The sequence below is a fragment of the Alexandromys fortis genome, unplaced genomic scaffold (assembly GCF_014885135.2).
Source record: "Alexandromys fortis isolate MF-2015 unplaced genomic scaffold, M_Fortis_MF-2015_v1.1 scaffold_18, whole genome shotgun sequence".
In the NCBI taxonomy this organism is placed as follows: domain Eukaryota; kingdom Metazoa; phylum Chordata; class Mammalia; order Rodentia; family Cricetidae; genus Alexandromys; species Alexandromys fortis.
The window spans coordinates 4,941,350-4,959,138 of NW_026067897.1; the positions used below are offsets into that span (position 1 = coordinate 4,941,350).

At 47.8% G+C, this 17,789-nt stretch overlaps 1 long non-coding RNA gene across 1 annotated transcript; it reads left to right on the top strand.

Moving 5' to 3' along the window:
* The first annotated feature begins 5,975 nt into the window (after window positions 1–5,975).
* Window positions 5,976–12,176, top strand: LOC126515839 (uncharacterized). The gene is made up of 3 exons (XR_007595931.1): window positions 5,976–6,460; window positions 8,036–8,176; window positions 9,414–12,176. It is a non-coding gene; the product is annotated as an uncharacterized lncRNA (long non-coding RNA).
* Window positions 12,177–17,789: the final 5,613 nt, after the last annotated feature.

Sequence of the window (17,789 nt, forward strand, 5' to 3'; positions counted from 1 at the left end):
GCCGTCGGACATTGCATGGTAGTCATATTAAAACCAGAGTGCTTGTGCTGTAAGGAAAGGAGGCAGAGACAAGGTGGCAGCGAGCAGTGACCAGTGCCACGGGGGCACAGCTCCATCTACCGTGGCCCAAAACCTCTTCCTCTGTCTTGCCTTCTTTCTAGTACCAACAGACACCCTCAGGGGCTCCAGCAGCCCGAATCTCTTGCTGTAGTGCCTCCTTCTGCTTCTGTGAAGACAGCGCTCCTTCCTCCCTGCAGAAGGCCTGAGGGGCAGCCGCACTGGCCCTTGAGGCTTGCTCTGCTTCTGTCTTTACCTCTCCAATCAGGCTTTTTTTCCTTTCACAGGAATCCTGCCCCCACTGGCGACTGCCCATCTCAACCCAAAGCTCAGATTGACCACACCATGCACAAGTAAACATTCAGGAAAGATCACTGATGGTTCAGTTGGTTGCTTGGTTGCATCTTATTTGTTAGTAGTTATTCTTTCTTAGGTGAGTGCTGTTTTCTCGTCTTCATTGTAAGTTTACCCACAAAGCAAGCCGGTTTCAAGTTTGCCACAGCTGCACAACGGACTAACTGGGTCTTTTGACTCGGTTCTGAGAACCCAGTTCCCAGCATCCCTTTGGTGCCGCGAGAAATGCATTGACACCCATTCTATGGGTCAGAAACACTCTTTTGTGTCGGCTCTGCTCTGTTCACTCCATTCTCTCGTATTGAATGGAGAAAAGAAATTGGATTTTTGTTGCTAATAAAAGAAGATTCCGCTTCGATTGATTCTGAACCAAGGCAGAGTCAAAGGCAGCTAAGATGTTTACCCGGCTCACTGACAGAGGAGAGCTGCCGATTTGGGGCTCCCTGGAGGAAAACCACCAACATTTTCCTTGGTAATGTGCTTTCCTGTTTAATCCCCCTCCTGAGCCCTCCTCACCACATGGACTGAGCTATTTTCAACTTCAGCTTTTGTCCCAGACAAGAGAACACAGTGTCCCAAATACATGCTTGGCCTCTGCAAGCCTGTCCATCTGCCTGGTCTGTTCATCACCAAGTAGGGCTTCTCTCCAGGGATTTGGGGCTGGGGCTGCGGAAGCCCAGGTGGCTAGTGGAACCGTGGCAGGGTGTGGTTATACTGCCCCAGTGTGGCAGACCCAGATGTATCTCCAATGCCACTCTCCCTCCTTTTCTCTGAAGTACCAACTCCAGACGTCTTGTTAGCACTGAGGGGTGGGGGCGCCAGGGGTCTGTCATGTTTCTTCTTTCTCTTCCTTCCAGGTTTCAGGGACACTGGAGGTAAGAATGTAAGCTTGAGACTTTAATAAGTGGCTCTTTCTTGACCTGTCCAGAAACACCTCTCAGAACTAGAGGCAGACCCTTACCCCAAGAGGTTGGTTCATTTTTAGTATGTCTGCCTGACCCTGAGCAGAAGTTCAAAGCAGAGAAACCACGTCTGGCTCTTAGACATCTTATCTGTGGCAATTTTTTCATTTACCACCCACCAACACACACACACACACACTTTTTTTTTTAAAGCACCACTTCAAAGCAGGACTTATCTTCTTGGTGTTGTATCTCAAGTTGCAGCATCAGGTGAAACAGGCCGGCTACTCCTCCCTGTAGACCAGGCTTGCTCTGTGCACCTCACTGAAGGCCTGCCTTCTCTTTCCCCCACGCTCCTCTGCGCCCATCATTAAAGAATATGCTGTGTAGGCACTGGCAAGTTCAGCTTTGGATCCCTATTGGAAGCAGCAGGACATGGGGAAAGAGGCCCAAGTTTTGGGCCAGGCAGACCTCATGGCGACAAAAACTGAGCTGGTCTTCGAAACCTGGTAGGAATTTTCCTGGTAAAGTAGAAAGTGCTACAGTATAGGAAGACAAAGGGCATTAACTCATTACGGTTGTTGGGAAGGGACAAACAGAACTTTAAGAAACTGGCTGGTTCCAGTCCAGACCCACCACATACTGCCCTCCTGACCTTGGATTCGTTGTTACCTTTCTCTTAAAGCCTCAAAAGTCAGTACCTTATTGACTACCAAGAGCTCAGATATTCTCTTTGGGGAAGCATCTTAAAATCTTTAGCTCGTGTGGTCATCTGTTCATCTGGGCGCTGTGTTAGCCTTGATTCTCTGTGGACTTAGAAGCCGGTCCTTTCGTCTGTTAGTGATAGGGTCTGATGAACAGCAGTACTTGTCTCTGCAAGATGTCCAGTCATTTTCTCTGTCTCGGTCTATTCATGCGCAGGTCTGTTTGTGAACCGTAATCTTCTATGTCTCTGTGTCCCTTCTGAAGGACTCTCACAGCCCTCAGCGTGGCCAACATGCCACCAAGAGGTTTTGCCCTTTATCCTTTTCTGTCCCCATATCCTTATTTGGCCACTGATCCATTCCTGAGACAAAACACCAAACCATGTGGCGGCTTTTGCCTTTTCACTCCTTAACTGGGCTTTCCTGAAGTCGTCATGTTAGAGTTCTATTTACACTGAATACTTAATTTATTTGAGCTTTTTTTAATGTTTAAAAATTAAAGTGTTTAGCCCCATTTATTTATATGACTATAGTCTCAGATTTAAAATGAGTATTTTAAATATTATATAATATTTAATATAAAAATAATAACTGTCTACCACTTAGCCCGTTTTGCTCCAGAGTTACGTAAGAGAGTATTTTTTCCCCTAATTGCCCAGGATTCTTTTAGATAATCTTTGTATTTTTCTTATGCCAAACCCTCCATTTTTTAAGCAAATCTCTGATCTATCATTGAGGACCTGGAACTTACTGGGAAAGAATGAACACACTGTCCACCCTTGTCCCTTTGGGTGGGCAGGCTTTTGTGTGCTTCTGAAGTCTGATGCTTCATGGCAGACAGCTCAAGCCTATAGGGGAAACCAGTGTGATGCGCGATTTTCATGAGGAGGCTTTGCTGGGGGCGTGTGTGTGTGTGTGTGTGTGTGTGTGTGTGAAGGACAGAGCCTCAGCTGTTGGGGGGCACTGCAGGCTGCAGTCTGTCATAGGCTGGCAGCTTTTCCCCAAAGCTCAGCAGCATGAAGACCCCCCCCCCCCCCCCCAGGGAAACTCCCTACTCTCTATCTGCCCTGTCTGGAGAATGTCTCAGGGCCCGAGGACTGACCTTATCTGAAAGCTGTGTCTAATCCAGACGCCTGATTGATCTTTAGCTTGACCCTTGGCACAGATTCCGGCTAGAAGGCTCCCTTGCTGGAATACGATAACTAAGACTTGTGCTAGGACCCTTTGTACCCACAGCCGTCCCAACCCTGTTCCCTGCTTCTGCTCCCACCGCTCTCATGGACCAAGGCACCAAATGTCGCACGGAGGCAGCAGAGCCACACTCAGCCTCGGAGTGGCTGTGGTTGGCAGGCCTGGGGCAAAGCTGGTTTCAGGAAGATAGGATCATGGAGCCCTCCTTTCCACAACATCTCCAAGGGGTGGGAGATGAAGCAGCAGTGAGTGTCAGCTGGGCAGTGCGGGCAGAGCAATGGGAACTGAGCCTCTTGTGGAAGGCTCAGTCTCACTCACCTCGAAAGGAATTGCCATGTGTGGGGGTGAGGGGGCATGGAGGGCAACAGGGCTCACCAGTGCAAGAGGCGCACCTGTGGCAAAGCCAGACGCACAGGCAGAGACTAGACTGTTCTTTGGCTGCAGGCTAAAGTCTGGTAGTTTTCCTTTCTGAACTGCTTAAACCATTTGTCGTGATCGTGAGGGATCCTGTGTGAGTGAGGCAAAGGCCCAAGATAAAGTCCGCATGATCAGTCTGCAACGTGACTATTCAAATCAGTCCTAATTAACTTGACGCGTGTCTCTCCAGGTTGGAACAGTTAAACAGCCCATATTACTTTAAACTGTACTTCATAGTGGTGAGCGCATGTGACTTCAATAATTTTAATTTGGTGAACTCATTCCCAGAGTTATCTATGTTGGTTATAGATTAGTTTAAAATATAAACACATGAAAATAAATTTAAAAGAAATTCTTAAAACTAAAAGCATAATGGAACAATCAAGATATGTGATGCTCTTTTTAGTAACTGTGGACATTGTGCATATATTCAGTTCCTCAGTGTTAGGTAGTTTACTGTTTTCAGTATTTTCCTCATTGTTGAGAAAATTTGTACATTCTGTAGTCCTGTTTTAAGCATTTTATTTATTTATCATATACGTGTTTTACCTGCATGTTTGTCTGTGTACCGCATGCCTGCCTGGTGCCTGTAGAGGCCAGGAGAGGGATCCCCAGAAGCTGGAGTTAGAGATGAATGCAAGCAGCTGTCCGAGTGCTGGGGATCACAGCATGGTCCTCTGGAAAAGGAACCACCAATTGTTCATTCTTAATTACTCATATGAGATAAGTCATACAGACGGAAGTCCAAGGTCCAGCTTTAACTTCTTGTTGTCTACTCCTAATTGCTTTCCAATTTGGACTGATGAACCATGCCAACGGTCAAGTTTGAGAACACCTGTGAGAATGCCAGGATCAGGCATTGCCTTTGGTCTGAACCTTGTCTAATTAGCACAGGTTGTCTTCAGCTTCCACCTGGGTGGCTTACAACAGCGCACAGCATGGCCAGCCATCACAGTGTAAGCGTTCAGCTCGGATGGAAAGGGATCTTGGCATCCAGGAACCAAGGAGTACTGAGCTCGTGCGGGAAAGTATTCTGTCGATCGGGAGCCAAGGAGGACCACAGGCCCAGTAAGTGCAGCAGCTTACAGCCTTGCTCTAGGGAAACGTTTCCCAGTGTAAGGGCTCTGCCCAGGCAGGGGAGGGTTTTCCCAGCAAAGCTGTTACTGCCCTGGTCCTGGGGAGTGTAGAGTAACAACTCTGCTAAGCTAGGGGAAGATTTACCCAGCAAAAGAGTTACAGCCCTGCTCTGTTCTGCTAGGCTCTGCTCTGGCAAAAAGTTGTTACTTCTTTCCTCAGCTCCATTCTGGTGAAAGAAGGTCTCACCAAACCACATTCAGGAGATTTATTGGGAGGGAAGAGTACAGGAGAGTGGCGGCCTCTGCCAGGCTGGAGAAGGCAGCAGCAAACAGAATAGATGCCGGGCTTTTATAGGGCTTAGGGGAGGCGGTTTTCCAGAGAGAAGATGTCCGGAGTGGGAATTGGTCAGATCTAGCTCAGACTGGCTAGATTTCCACTCAGGGATTGGTCGGTTTTCTGCTCAGGGATTGATTCATTTTCCTACTCAGGGATTGGTTGGTTTCTTTCACTGGCTCTGGTTTCAGGGCCAGGGTGGGTTTCTTTGGCAGACCCTACACACACTCCCCTCTGCAGTTAGATCTCCAGCCCTGCCCCTGCAGTTCCCGACAGCCAAGTCTGGCTGTATCACCACACTGTGAAATGCTGTAATAGCCGACAGAGCTCCGAGAGTGAGGCTTTCACGTCCGCTTGGCTCGAAGGTTCTTGCTCTCTAGTGCCGCCTGCTTTTTTGCCACCTTGTGATCATCTGCTCACGCTTCTGAGCTCCAGACACGCAGAACCTGCTTCTCTGTCTAAGAGTCGTTCCAGGTTTCTCTCTCTTCCTCTCTCGCTGTCACATCGGGGATCCTTTCCTCTCATGCTGGCTGAGAGCATTCAGGCATTTTTGGGCACTGACCGGCTCTGGTTGTACCTGACTAGGCAACATTGCCCCCTAGAGGACCTCTGGGTGCCCTGGCCGGCTGACTGAGGAAAAGACTGAACAGTGGCGATCTGCATGGTGCCATCATCCCGCAGTCTCTTCAGACGTTTCTTCTGCTCCTGTTTCCCTTTCTCTCGATATTCAAGAGCTCTGTTAGATCTTCTCCTTGGATCCATAGGGGTCCTTAATTTCCTTTGGATTTTCTGTGTTAAATTCTAATAGTTCATTGTCTCTCATTACATTTTGCCAATTTTCTCTTCAGCCATGTATAATCTAGTATTAAAATTGTAGGATTGGCTATTACCTGATTTGCTGCACTTTGAAAGATGTGAGGATTAAACTCAGTATTTCAAACCTGCAAAACATGTACCAAAGCTTTACACCATTTGATAAATATATAAAATTTATGGTGCACTACTTAGTCTATGCAAATTGCATGAAATGTAGGCATATATATTAATTACCTCAAATGTCTCTGCTTTGTGCTTAATAATATGAAAACGTTAATTTCTAAATAATTTTTTCTGCACCTTCATAGATGTAGCTAATGGATTCTATTTGCTTTCACGCTCACCTCTTTTATCTGTGCCCCACCCCTGTCAATCCCCCCCCCAAATTCTTGATGTGGGAGTGTCATATCAATCTGTTGATTTCATTGGCTGAGCAATAAAGAAACTGCTTGGCCTGATAGGTTAAAGCATTGGTGGGAGGAGTAAACAGAATAGGATGCTGGGCGGAAGAGGAAGTGAGGTCAGACTCTGCTCTGCTCCCGGAGAGACCCAACAGCTCTGCTCTCTGGAGCAGAGACACCAGGATGGACGGAGGCTAGACTCTTCCCGGTAAGCGCACCTTGGGGTGCTTACACACATCATTAGAAATGGGCTAGTCCAGGTGCGAGAATTAGCCTGTAAGGGATAGAGTTCATGGGCCAAGCAGTTCTTAAATGAATACAGTTTGTGTGTTGTTATTTCGGGCATGAGCTAGCCAAGCGGCCGGGGTGTTGGGGACGCAGCCCCGCCGCTCCTATTTCAACAAATTCTCTTTTCCACTTCCGTGTCTCTGCTTTGTGTTGTGGTCATGGGTTTGGATCTACCTATAGGGATTACTGGGCTCACCAGTGAGTGTCCACTGAGGATAGTGACCCTGTCTTCAGCCACAGTGCAGCAGAGGCTGAGGGCCTCATGACCCCTTCCCCGTCATTGACGGATTATTGACAGGGCCAGTCTGGCTCAGGCCCAGTGAGGATACCCGAAGCTGCTGTAAGTTCATGGTTGCAGTGGCTGGACCATGTGCAGGAGATAGCATTTCTCAGCCCTTTCCCTGTCTTCAGGCTTAGGCTCCCTCTACAGCTGTCCTTATGTTCCCTGAGCCTTAGAGGTAGCAGGGTAAATATCTAGGTCTGAGCACTCGACTGTCATCATTCTCAAACCCTGAGCATCCGCGAGTCTGCGTTTACCATGTGCGCTGTGGGACCATGAGGGTGGTTTTTTTTTTCAATGCAGAGAATTACTTTTTTCCCTGGATGCCTCTGGAACTCGTTCTAGTGGTTTGTTGGTTTTAACAGCAGAATCTGCTTCTCATCTCTAGCCCCCTTGAACTCTTGATGCATTTATAAGACAATCTATACTATACTGTTGGCTGAGGAATGCCCCTGACAGGTACGTATGAGCGTGGTAGAGGTCTGGTTCTAAAGTAAATACCGCCTCGATGGATAAGAAGAGAAGCCAAGGGAAGAATACACAGAAAGAGCAACAGAAGCTTCTGATACCTGGGGGTCCCCTGCAGACTGTGACACCCACTCTAGAAGGACCCGATGCTGTGTGAATTTGCACATCTGGACTTTGATGCCCTTTGAACAAGCCCCATGAGCACCATGCATAGAAAAGGTTGTGTTCAAATATGGCACATGGTTGGTATTAGCAAGATGAGGCAATAGGGAGGAAAGGCTATTAAAATCACAAGTGTTTCAATTCGTGCCCGAGAGTTCTCATTTAATTCCTCTTCGAAAGCATTTTGTCAAGTGATGTAAGACTGATATAAAAGAACAATAACAGAAACACACCACACACACACACACACACACACACACACACACACACGAGTCCAACAGGCCTGACTGTCACCTGTGGCTGTAGATGGGCCAGCATTAAAGCAATGTCTTTACTCAGACTGCAGAGTAAAATACCGACAAGCACAGCCCCCCCCCCACCTCCGCCCCGCCATACTATCTGGGTTCAAACAGAAGCATCAGCTGTCCCTCCGTGTACTGTTGGGAAGTTGCCTTAGTCCCTCGTACGCTGTAGCAGTGACCTGCTGGGAGGGGCAGAGTAGGGGCCACTGATTTAGAGTGTGCAAGGAAAGAGGTGAGCAGGCCAAAGGACAGAGTGTGATTACTTCTCCTCTTCGATTCCCAGCCCCCCAAATGTCCAGATGTGTCAAACATCTGCTCACACATGAGAGCAGCTACTGTGATCTCTCAGGGTTGTAACCGCTGTGACCCCCATCTTAATGAAGCCGTGGTCTGCTCCGTACAGCGTGGGAGCCCTCAGCACACTGTGAGTCCACATTCCCACCCTCATAATAAGGGTCTGTGTTCCCAGACACAGTCTGTTTACTCCTTACGAGACAGGTTGAGAAATGACTGGACTGTGACTTCCAACGCTGGGGAAACTGGAGCCAGCAGAAGAGCCACCATCTGGAGAAGCCAGAGAGCATTTGTAAAATGAGCAGGTCTGCTTTTCATGGCACTGGGCATTGGACAATGTCACAGATGGCTTCACTGAGGGCTGTGGGTAAGGTGCGGAGAATCAAGCTTGCCTGCCTGCCTCCTCTTGAAAGCGGCAATCATGGAACTCTACCAGAGTTACTGGGCATCAGAGCTCGACCCTGGCAGCCTTCGTAAGCCAGGCTTTGTCATTGTCTTCTATAATCCAATTAAACAAACACATAATAGTGATAAGAAGAAAAAGGAGATTTATTCAATGAGGTCACATTGAGAAGAACAAAGGACCCAATGACTCACCCACCCCAAGTCTCTCATTAGGCTGTTAGCATGAGGCTTAGGTTTAAACCAAGACCAAGCAGAGTCCATAGCTACAGAGGCTGGTCAAGGCATGGTCTTGTTCACTAACACTCTCAGGCTCCTCTGACAAGTTGTCAGTACTGTGGGAAATCCTTCATGGGAGACAAGTTTCCTCTCTGGCTAGCACCAGGCTAACGCCTTTTTCTTCTGCCACCACGGGATTCCTGACAAAATTCCAATTTCTTTAGAAATATTGTCTCAGTAGACTGGTAACCAATAGGAGGGTACACGTGTTTCTCAACTATTTTCATTCTTGCCAGGACGGTTATAGGACTAGTTGGAGAGCGAAACTCTATAAATAAAATAAAAAGCCAACTAACCTCAAAGTCCAAACAAATGGAGGTTGAAAGCCTTCCTTGCATCTGTGTGTGTGTGTGCGCGCGCGCGCGCGCGTGCGCGCGCGCGTGTGTGTGCATGCGTGAGTGTTGATGAGGGATCCAACTAAACTCTAAGCTCCCATTCTCTTGTCCGAAAGCTTGAGTTAGCAACACAGCAATGCCACAAGGGCTCCCTAGCAATACAGTACTTCACAGGGCTCCCTAAATTGCAAGTTGTAGAGGCCCAGCTGGAACTTGATTATTCAAAAATGGAGTATTGAATAGTTCATATAACCCAGTCAGGGAGAAGGCTGGCCTGAGAGCTGCCTGGCTTACCATCGGGTCTTAGTTTCATCTTGCTTTACCTCTAAGGTGTGGTTTCATCCTCCCCAGGTGAAGACAAGTTGCATTCATTGGGCAGACGCATGCGTATAGAATTCCCAAGGATTACTCTGCTTCTGCAGCCAAGGACCACTGCTCATGTGGCCTGTGGGAAGTGGAGCTCCATGTGGCTCAGTCTGAGTCGTGAAGCAGCCCTGCGGGAGAATGGCAGCACCGTAGACATCTGGGGACATCATCTGGAGCCATCCCAATGCACCAACTTCCTGACAAGCTTTTTGATTCAAAGGAAGTGACTTGGTCATTGAAGAAGCCCCTGTGTCTGGGGACAGGCCTCGTGGAAGATCCTGGAGGAGTAGCAGACTTTTGGGAGCACTGGACCCTTCAGCCTGTGCCCACCCACCTAGCACTTACAGGGTTTCTCCTGACTACTGCTTCTTCAGGGGCCCCACCCTGGGCCTGATGCATACTGGCCCGAGTGTTCCCGAGCCCACACAGCCCGACGCTGCTTGTCGTGAGTGTGCACTGTCCTCTGGTTTCTGTGTGATTCATGAGCTTCTCTCCCAGTCCCTTCACAGCATCCAGCCAGGATCTTGTCACAGCCCCGCTTCAGATGGCACTGGCCTTCAAGGACTACTCAATCTCTCCCCAAAGCATTTCCAAGCCATCCTTGCAAGTCAAGGTGTTCAAAACCTGCTGCTGCAAGAGCAGCAAACAGGAAAAAAAACTTTAGGAACCGAGGTAGAGAACTGAGCAGGAAGGAATGAGGCTGACTTGTGGCAGGTTGCTAAGCAACCTATCCCGAGACAGATGTGCTAGGAGCTAATGAAAACACCTCTAAAAAATGAGTTTTAAAATGGAAGGATTATCAAATTTATGGTGCTTTTTGATGGAATTTTATGAAGTTCTTTATCTCTGATACTTAATACATTGAGCACAAGAATTTATTCCTTCTTTAGTGGTGGAAAAAGTTGCTATTGCTTTTCCTGGGAAGGTGTATGGTGGGAACGCGGGTGGTTTTAGAACAGGAGGACTCTCCTGAGTAGCAAGGACTAAAACTAGAGACATTATTCTGCTTCCAGAACTTGTTGATTTGGGTTCATGAGAGTTGCCCAGAGACATTGTTCATAGGTATTTATAAAGAAATATATGCTGGCCTCGGGCCTGGAAATCCACACGGGAAACACCCTCTGTGTAGAGACAGTACTGCGTGTTTGTGTCATGAGGCTCTGCTTACTTCCATTCTTCCAACTCAACACCAGTTTTTCAACCTTCTGGAAAGGGGAGTCCTACACATCCTTCACATATGTATACACATGTGCAAACAAGTAGATGTGTGTGTTTACATATGTGTATTTGGGGGGATGAGTTCAAGCCACTCGGATTTCATCCTTACGAACCTGTGTTTTGAAAATGCCCACAGGCATGGTTTTGGGGGTTCGCGAGAGCACTCCTGGCACCTACACGTGGTTAATACAGAGGGAAACGCAGTGCAGATATGGTGGCAACCCAGCCTTTGCTTGTCATCCTCCCTGGCCCAGGTCAGCTGCTCAAGCAGGACAAAGATTGAAGAGACAGCAGCAGCCAGGGCCGGCTGCACATTTGGCGTTAATGCATCAGATGACTCATAGGTCAGAAGCAGATTTTTCAAGCTCCGCTCTGCCTGAAACGGACCCAGTTTCCCTGGGCCTCACATCCTGTTCTGTCCCCTTGGAAAACAACATCAAAAGGAACACACATTGATTGATTTCTCCTTCTCGCTCACTCTCTTTTTTTTTTCTGGTTCTAAAAGTTTTCTGTCATTCTTGTAAGTCTGTAGTTAGTTTAATATTTAAAATATGAGCTTCTAAAACAAACTCCCATGAGTGCTGCATGGCCACATTTGGTTTTGAAGTTCTCAAAAATTCCTTTCTGGTTTTTGTTAATACAAAGGGGAAAAGAAAGAAAGAAAAGACAAATGGGGACAGGAAAGGGATTTTCCAACATTTTCCTAAAACATCTACTCACAGACAAACACCAGCAAGACAATTTATTCTAACATTGCAGCAAAGACTTTCCAGGCACCAAAAAACAAGGCATGTTGCGACAACTTTAAGACAAATTGCTGGCAACACCATCTCTGCTTTTTCCTGAGGAGTCAGAATTTTCCAAGCACTTGTAAAGACTTAAGCTTTTCTATGCCCTCAGAGATTATTAAATTTCAGTCTCCGTGAGGTGTTTGTCAATATTTTCAGAGGACAGGGAAGAGTCGTATGACTGCAGTGTCCAGTTTATGCTCACCAAGAAAAGAAAACTACATACAGGGTGGCGATGTGCTTCAGCTGGTAGAGCACTTACCTAGCATGTAAGATGTCCGGGGCTTGATTGGCAGCACTACATAAAGCAGGCATGCTGATGTGGGCAGAGAATCTCACCATAGTTAGTAGAAGGCAAGAGGATCAGAAGTTTGAGGTCTTCCTTAGACCTTGTATGTGTTGCAGGATTGAGGACAGCATGGTATACATGAGACCTTCTTTCAAAATAAATTCTAAATTTTTTAAGGGAAAGATCTGGAGCAATGGCTCAGCAGTAAAGAACACACACTGTTCCACACAGGGCCAGAGTCTGAGTCCCATCGGGCATCTCACAGCCACCCGCAACTCCAGTGCCAGGAGGAAACATGTCTTTGGCCTTCTCAAGAGCCTGCACTTACGTGGATAGACACTCTGGCTATGTACACATCATTTAGAATTAAAATGTATAGGGGTACTAACTTGTTTGTTGTAGGGTTAAGCCAGCCCCCCTTAGGGGGCGGGCTTGCCTCGAGCAAAGGTTTACTTATAAGTCGGGCGTGCGGGCTCCCGCGCGCCCCTTCCTGCTTCCTGTCCTCCGCGGGGACCGTGGTTCAGTGAGTCTAATTTCCCCCATTAAAGCTGTGTATATATTCTTTACAATCTGTCTGCATTAATTTACGCCACTACAGTTTGTCCAGCATGCTGTGTGTCTGGACTATACAGTATGGTCATCTCCTGTTCCTTTAATTGTGAATTCTCTCCATATGCGTAGTTAGTGGTGACCCTGGGGTTCTTGTAGAGGCTGCTGTGGAAGGTGGCTAGGGCATGACAGACGTGGAGTAAGCGCCCATCTCTGCTCCTCGTGTTATAGAGAAGAGGGCGGTGTGCTGTACAAGGAATGGAGCAGGAGCTCCTGGAGAGAAAGCCGCAAAACGACCATGCACGTTCTCGACTGACGACTTAAGCACTCGTCGCCCCAAAAGATGAGGTCATTCCCCCTTCTTTGGCATCTGGGCTAACCCTGTGATTTTCTTTGATTAATGGACTTGTAAAAGAAAGGACATTGCGGTGGCTCTTTTTATGTCACCTTGACACAAGCTAGAGTCATCTGAGAAAAGGGAGACCCGTTAAGAAAATGACTCCAGAAGATAAGGCAGTAAACAGACGGATCTGAGTGAAGACCAAAGCTGGCCACGCTGGTCCAGTGTTGGGTGGGGTAGAAATGAGCCCAACCCCGTTGCAGATCACGAACGAGTAAGTCAACGGTGGCTGATTTCAGCTGTCAGGTTCTGAGGTTTGCTGCACAGGGGTAGAGAGCCAAAATGGTCTGAGAATACTTTTAGGAATTTCTCGTAGAGCTAAGACTCGAAGAGCCGACGGGCTCTCATTAGGAAGGAACGGATGCAGCTGGACCTGGAGCCCTAGAAGACTGGAAATGTCTTCTTCCAGAGCCAGACGCAGTGCAGTGAGTGAAAACCAGGAGGTTGAGGAGACAGAGAGGACCCAGACTAGACCAGTAAGCGAGAAGAACCCGCACGAGGCCTGCGGAATTCAGAATGGATGTCCAGACGTCTTCCAAGGGCAGTTTCAACAAAGTGGGCTTTGCTTCAGGTGGGCATTTCTTCCACCAACTTTGCTGGCCATACACAAAGACACACTGTGACTGACCAGCAGCCCAGTGACAGGGAAGATTCGTGCATCCAAGAAACGTTCATTAGGAGCCTGGAAAGGGCACTTGTTAACTCACAAACCAGTGGAAGACACAAGAGCAGCCCTTGGAAAGGTGTTCACATACAACACACACATCCGCTAACATCACCAGGGGTCTCACAGTAACCAGCCCTGCGAGGCTGGTAAGTCACTTGATTTCTGAGATTGGTTTGTAGTGCATGTCTCTCTCCTCCGTAGTGTTTTGTACGAATAGTGTCTAGTGGAATCCATAGTAAGTGCTCAATAAATTACAGATAGTTTAAGGAGAAGGTATCATATAGCTATAACACAAAACAAGGTCCGATACGTGCATTATGCCACAAAATGGCGGTTAATTAATGGCTCCTTCCCATTCCGTCTTACATCTATCGGGGAGCGTTTCTACCAATGGGTACCGCACAAACGCAGTTAGGGAAACCTTTCCTGAATCATTCCTCCTTATCAGCTGCATGGCATGTATTGGTGTTACCTGTTATGAACCTGGTAATACGGTGACGTTAACCATGTTAACACAGGCAACAAGAAATACACACGAAAAGGATGGGTGCGTGTGCCAGGCCCTTGGTGTTCCTGCGGTCACTTGATTTTCCCAGCGAGATCCAGCTGTCGCTCCTCATTTTCCTATACTGCAGCTGAGCAAAAGAGGGACCAAGCAAGTCAATGACTCCCTCACCGTGGGCGTCATTCCAGAAAGGGCCTTGGAATTAAAAGCCATACACAACCAACTTCAAAGACTGTGCCCTTTCCCTGGGCCAGGCCACCTCTTGTAAGGTATTCCTGCCGTCCCATGTCAGAGTCTGCAGCTGTGTTTCTAAGCAATGAGTAGATCCAATCTGACGGACAGGGAGAGGCAGATCTTAGGGTGAGGCAGTACAAGGGCTCAGTGCAGTCAGATGTCTCAAGAAATCCAACCTGAAGCTTCTCCATGGCCACCGTTCACTCACCTACATATTTTTTTAAGAGTTATTCATATCTATAATGTCTGCCCAGGAGACGGTCCCTGAGTACTGCTGAGAGGTGCTATTAAAATTCTATAAATACCGTGAGACTTGGGTGGTCCGAATCCATTTTTGGAAAAGGCGCGAGCGGCGGTCTGGTTGCTCTAACTGAGGCCACAGCTCACTGGTAACCAGGAAGGAACGAGTGCTAAGGTGCTGCAGGCTGGGTGACTTCCAGGATGGAAGGGAAGAGCGTTTCTGAAATGCCATGGGGTGGAAACAGGCCAAGACTTTCTTGTTGTGTAACCCGTCTTCTGTCTGTCCATCCAAACCGCCAAGGTTAAGTTTGACCTAAAAGCAAATTAAGAAAAATTCCATCTCCGTTCTTGGTACCTGTTTACTGTAGAATAGCGGGGGTTAAGGCTGCTAGACACCTGTCCACTTGTGCATCAAAACGTTTGCTTGGCTTGAAATCTGACCGCAAAAACCAGGATAATATTCTGGGAGAACTACAGAAAGAAACGCGCGCACACACACGCACACACACACACACACACACACACACACACACACACACACTAAGCAACAAAGCAGTCATTTTAGTGCTGTGGGGGAATATGCCAAAGGCTGGGAGATGAATGAGTTTGGGGGACACCATGAAGGTGGATGAAGCAAGGAAGGACAAAAACAGACTCCTAAAGAGGTTTCATTGTCCCCAGAAGAAGAGGTGACAAGCAGTATTCATTTTCCTATCTGGAGCCTGAGGCACATAGCCCGCCTCTTTGGCATGAATAAGAAATAAAGGCATCCATATTTTCCTTTCTGAATATTAAAGACAAAGTCTACATTACATTGTCTGCAATGCAAGGATTAGTCATGCGTAATTTATCCCTGAATTAATGTTGGAGTGACAAAGCTACAAGAGTCAGAGCCTCCGGACCAAGGGCGCTCAGAGAGCCAGAGACAGTTGCCCGAAGTAGTCAACAGATGGAGCTGGGGGGCAGCTAAGCCCTCCGAGTTCAGCGGCAGAGGGCGCCTGCGCACAGCACGCAGCTTCCTGCCGCGGCAGGAATCAATGCCATCCAGCACGCAGTAATCAAATCTACACACACCGCACGCACAATCCGGTAAAGGAGGTCAGAGAAATACGTCCTCAGCCTAAGCAACGCGTGGGCAGCTGACGCAGCGTGATGTGGCTGGATCTGGGAGAGGCTCTGACGCACCCCCGCGCACAGCCAACCCCCTTTCAACCTTCACTGGTGTGTGTCATGCAATGCCAGGGGCCAAACCTTAGGGGGTACCCACTTTGGAAGGCACAGGAAATTCGTGCCATCTATAAATGATCTCATCTCTTCAGAACCGGCGTTTCCTCTAACAAAGAAAATGCTTTTGTCCTCGAATGAAAAGAAAAATCACCTAGATACACTACTACCATATTTCTGACACAGTTAGAAGACAACCAGGGCCTTGCAGAACGGTGTTAGAATGGGACGCGGCTTCTTGAAGAGGGCAAACAGCTTCTCTACCCTGGCCAGGTGTCTGCCAAGCAGGACAGGAACCAGGTACCTAAGGCCCAGTGCATCTCATGCACTGGCACAGTGCCCAGCACATAGTAGGTGTGCACAGCTTTGGTACTGACTGACTGCACAGGGGAATGAATATAGGCTGACACCTCAAGGAAGCAGGACTACGGTTACTTCTGTGGCCACAGTGAATTGAGGAAGCTATTTGGCCGCATGTTCTTTAGCAACTTGGCGTTATGTGCCCAACATCTGAAAACCAAGTACTCGATGTATGCTTTGCGTATAGGCTCTGTGCCTCAGCTGGCTCACCTGCAAAGGATGGTCCAGAAGAGGAAGGGTTAACTGCTCTGAAGAATGGGATGATATATCGAAAGGACCCTCCCTATCACGGTTTAACTGACAATGAATTCAGCTGACCATAGTTAACTATAGTTTGAAAATATTAAGTGGAAATTTCCAGAAGTAAACAATGCGTATGTTTTAAATTGTGTGGTATAATGAAACACACCACGGCCTTCCATCTCTTCTGGGATACTAATCATCTTTATCCAGCATAGCCACACTATAGGCTGCCCATTAGCTGTTAGCTCTGCAGATGGGTGGTCTCAGACTATAAGGTACGTGCGCCCAAGGTGCTTAATAATGGCTCCAAAGTTTGAGAAGTGATGCCTGTAATTCAGACTTGCCCAGGAGAAACGGTCAAGTGGTTCTCCTAAGTGAGGTGAAAGCTCTTGACTTGACGAGGACAGAAAGGAGGAGTTAGCAGGCGAGGTTGCTGGAGTCTGTGGTCAGAATGAAGTGTGACGGGTGCAAGGCTTAGTGCCATTCAGAGGTTCCAGATGGGGGTCTTGAAACACACCCCACACAATAGAGGGGAGATTGTAACTGTTTCATTATTGTTGTTGTTATTTTTAAATGATTTCTTTTTATTTTGTGTGCATGGGTAATTGCCTGCATATGTGAGGGTGCCAGATCTTGGAGTTACAGACAGTTGTGAGCTGCCCTGTGGGTGATGGGAATTGAACCAGGGTCCTCTGGAAGAACAGCTAGAGTTCTTAATGGCCGAGCCATCTCTCCAGCCCCAACTGTTTTTATTATTTTGGCGACTGGAGAACATAGTCATAGACCATTATCTTTCTCCAGGTAATCCTCAGATGTGAGCCTAGTCCCTCGCGGGAGGGAATTCCCAGTATCTGTCTATCTTCTCCCTCTGGTTGGCTACATCTGCACTTGTGCACCAAATAGCTTAAGGGTCCTGCTGATCAGGAAGGCCCTGGTTGAGTTAGCCCAGGGCTGGAGAAAGGAAGCAGACTCATTGCACACAGCAGCAGGACAGTAACTGGCTGAGTGTGAGTCAGGCCTGAGTCTAAGCCCCTCTGAGTACCTTGTGGGGCCCAGAGGAGCGCTGTACCCTCGCCTCATCTCTCTGAAAAAGTCACAGACCAGAGTGCAGATGTCAGTGGCTTTCCTAGTCTGTTGGCCATGATGTTCTTTTTTAAAATCTTCCTATGGGAACAGACAAACAGACGACTGGAATCCCTGCCCTACTCTCAGATCTGCAGGGAATAAGGGCTCCAGAAGCTTCGAAGCTTCGCAGGCATTCAGAGGCTCAGGGATCACTGACACCCAAGAGCTTCCAAGATGAGCAAAGACAGACTTCCTACCTCAGTACTTAGGGGAGTCTTGCCTGCAGCGGTCTTGAGAAGTGGCTCAATCCTGCCTCCTGAGGAGGACATGGAAGAAAACTTACGCGGGGCAGCTTTGACTGCCTGAGATCTTTCTGATGGAATGGATCAAAGAAGCACCTTTTAGGAGAGGGGAGCTGATAATATTTTGCATGTCTGTAATGAGTTTAGATTTCTCACCAAATGATTTAAAATCTATAATTGTCTCCTTTTATCTTTTAAACTAACCTCCACAGTGGATCATGGAGCTGGTTGACAGACAGGAAAGCTGACGTTTGCAAAGCCTAGCTTACCCTCAGCC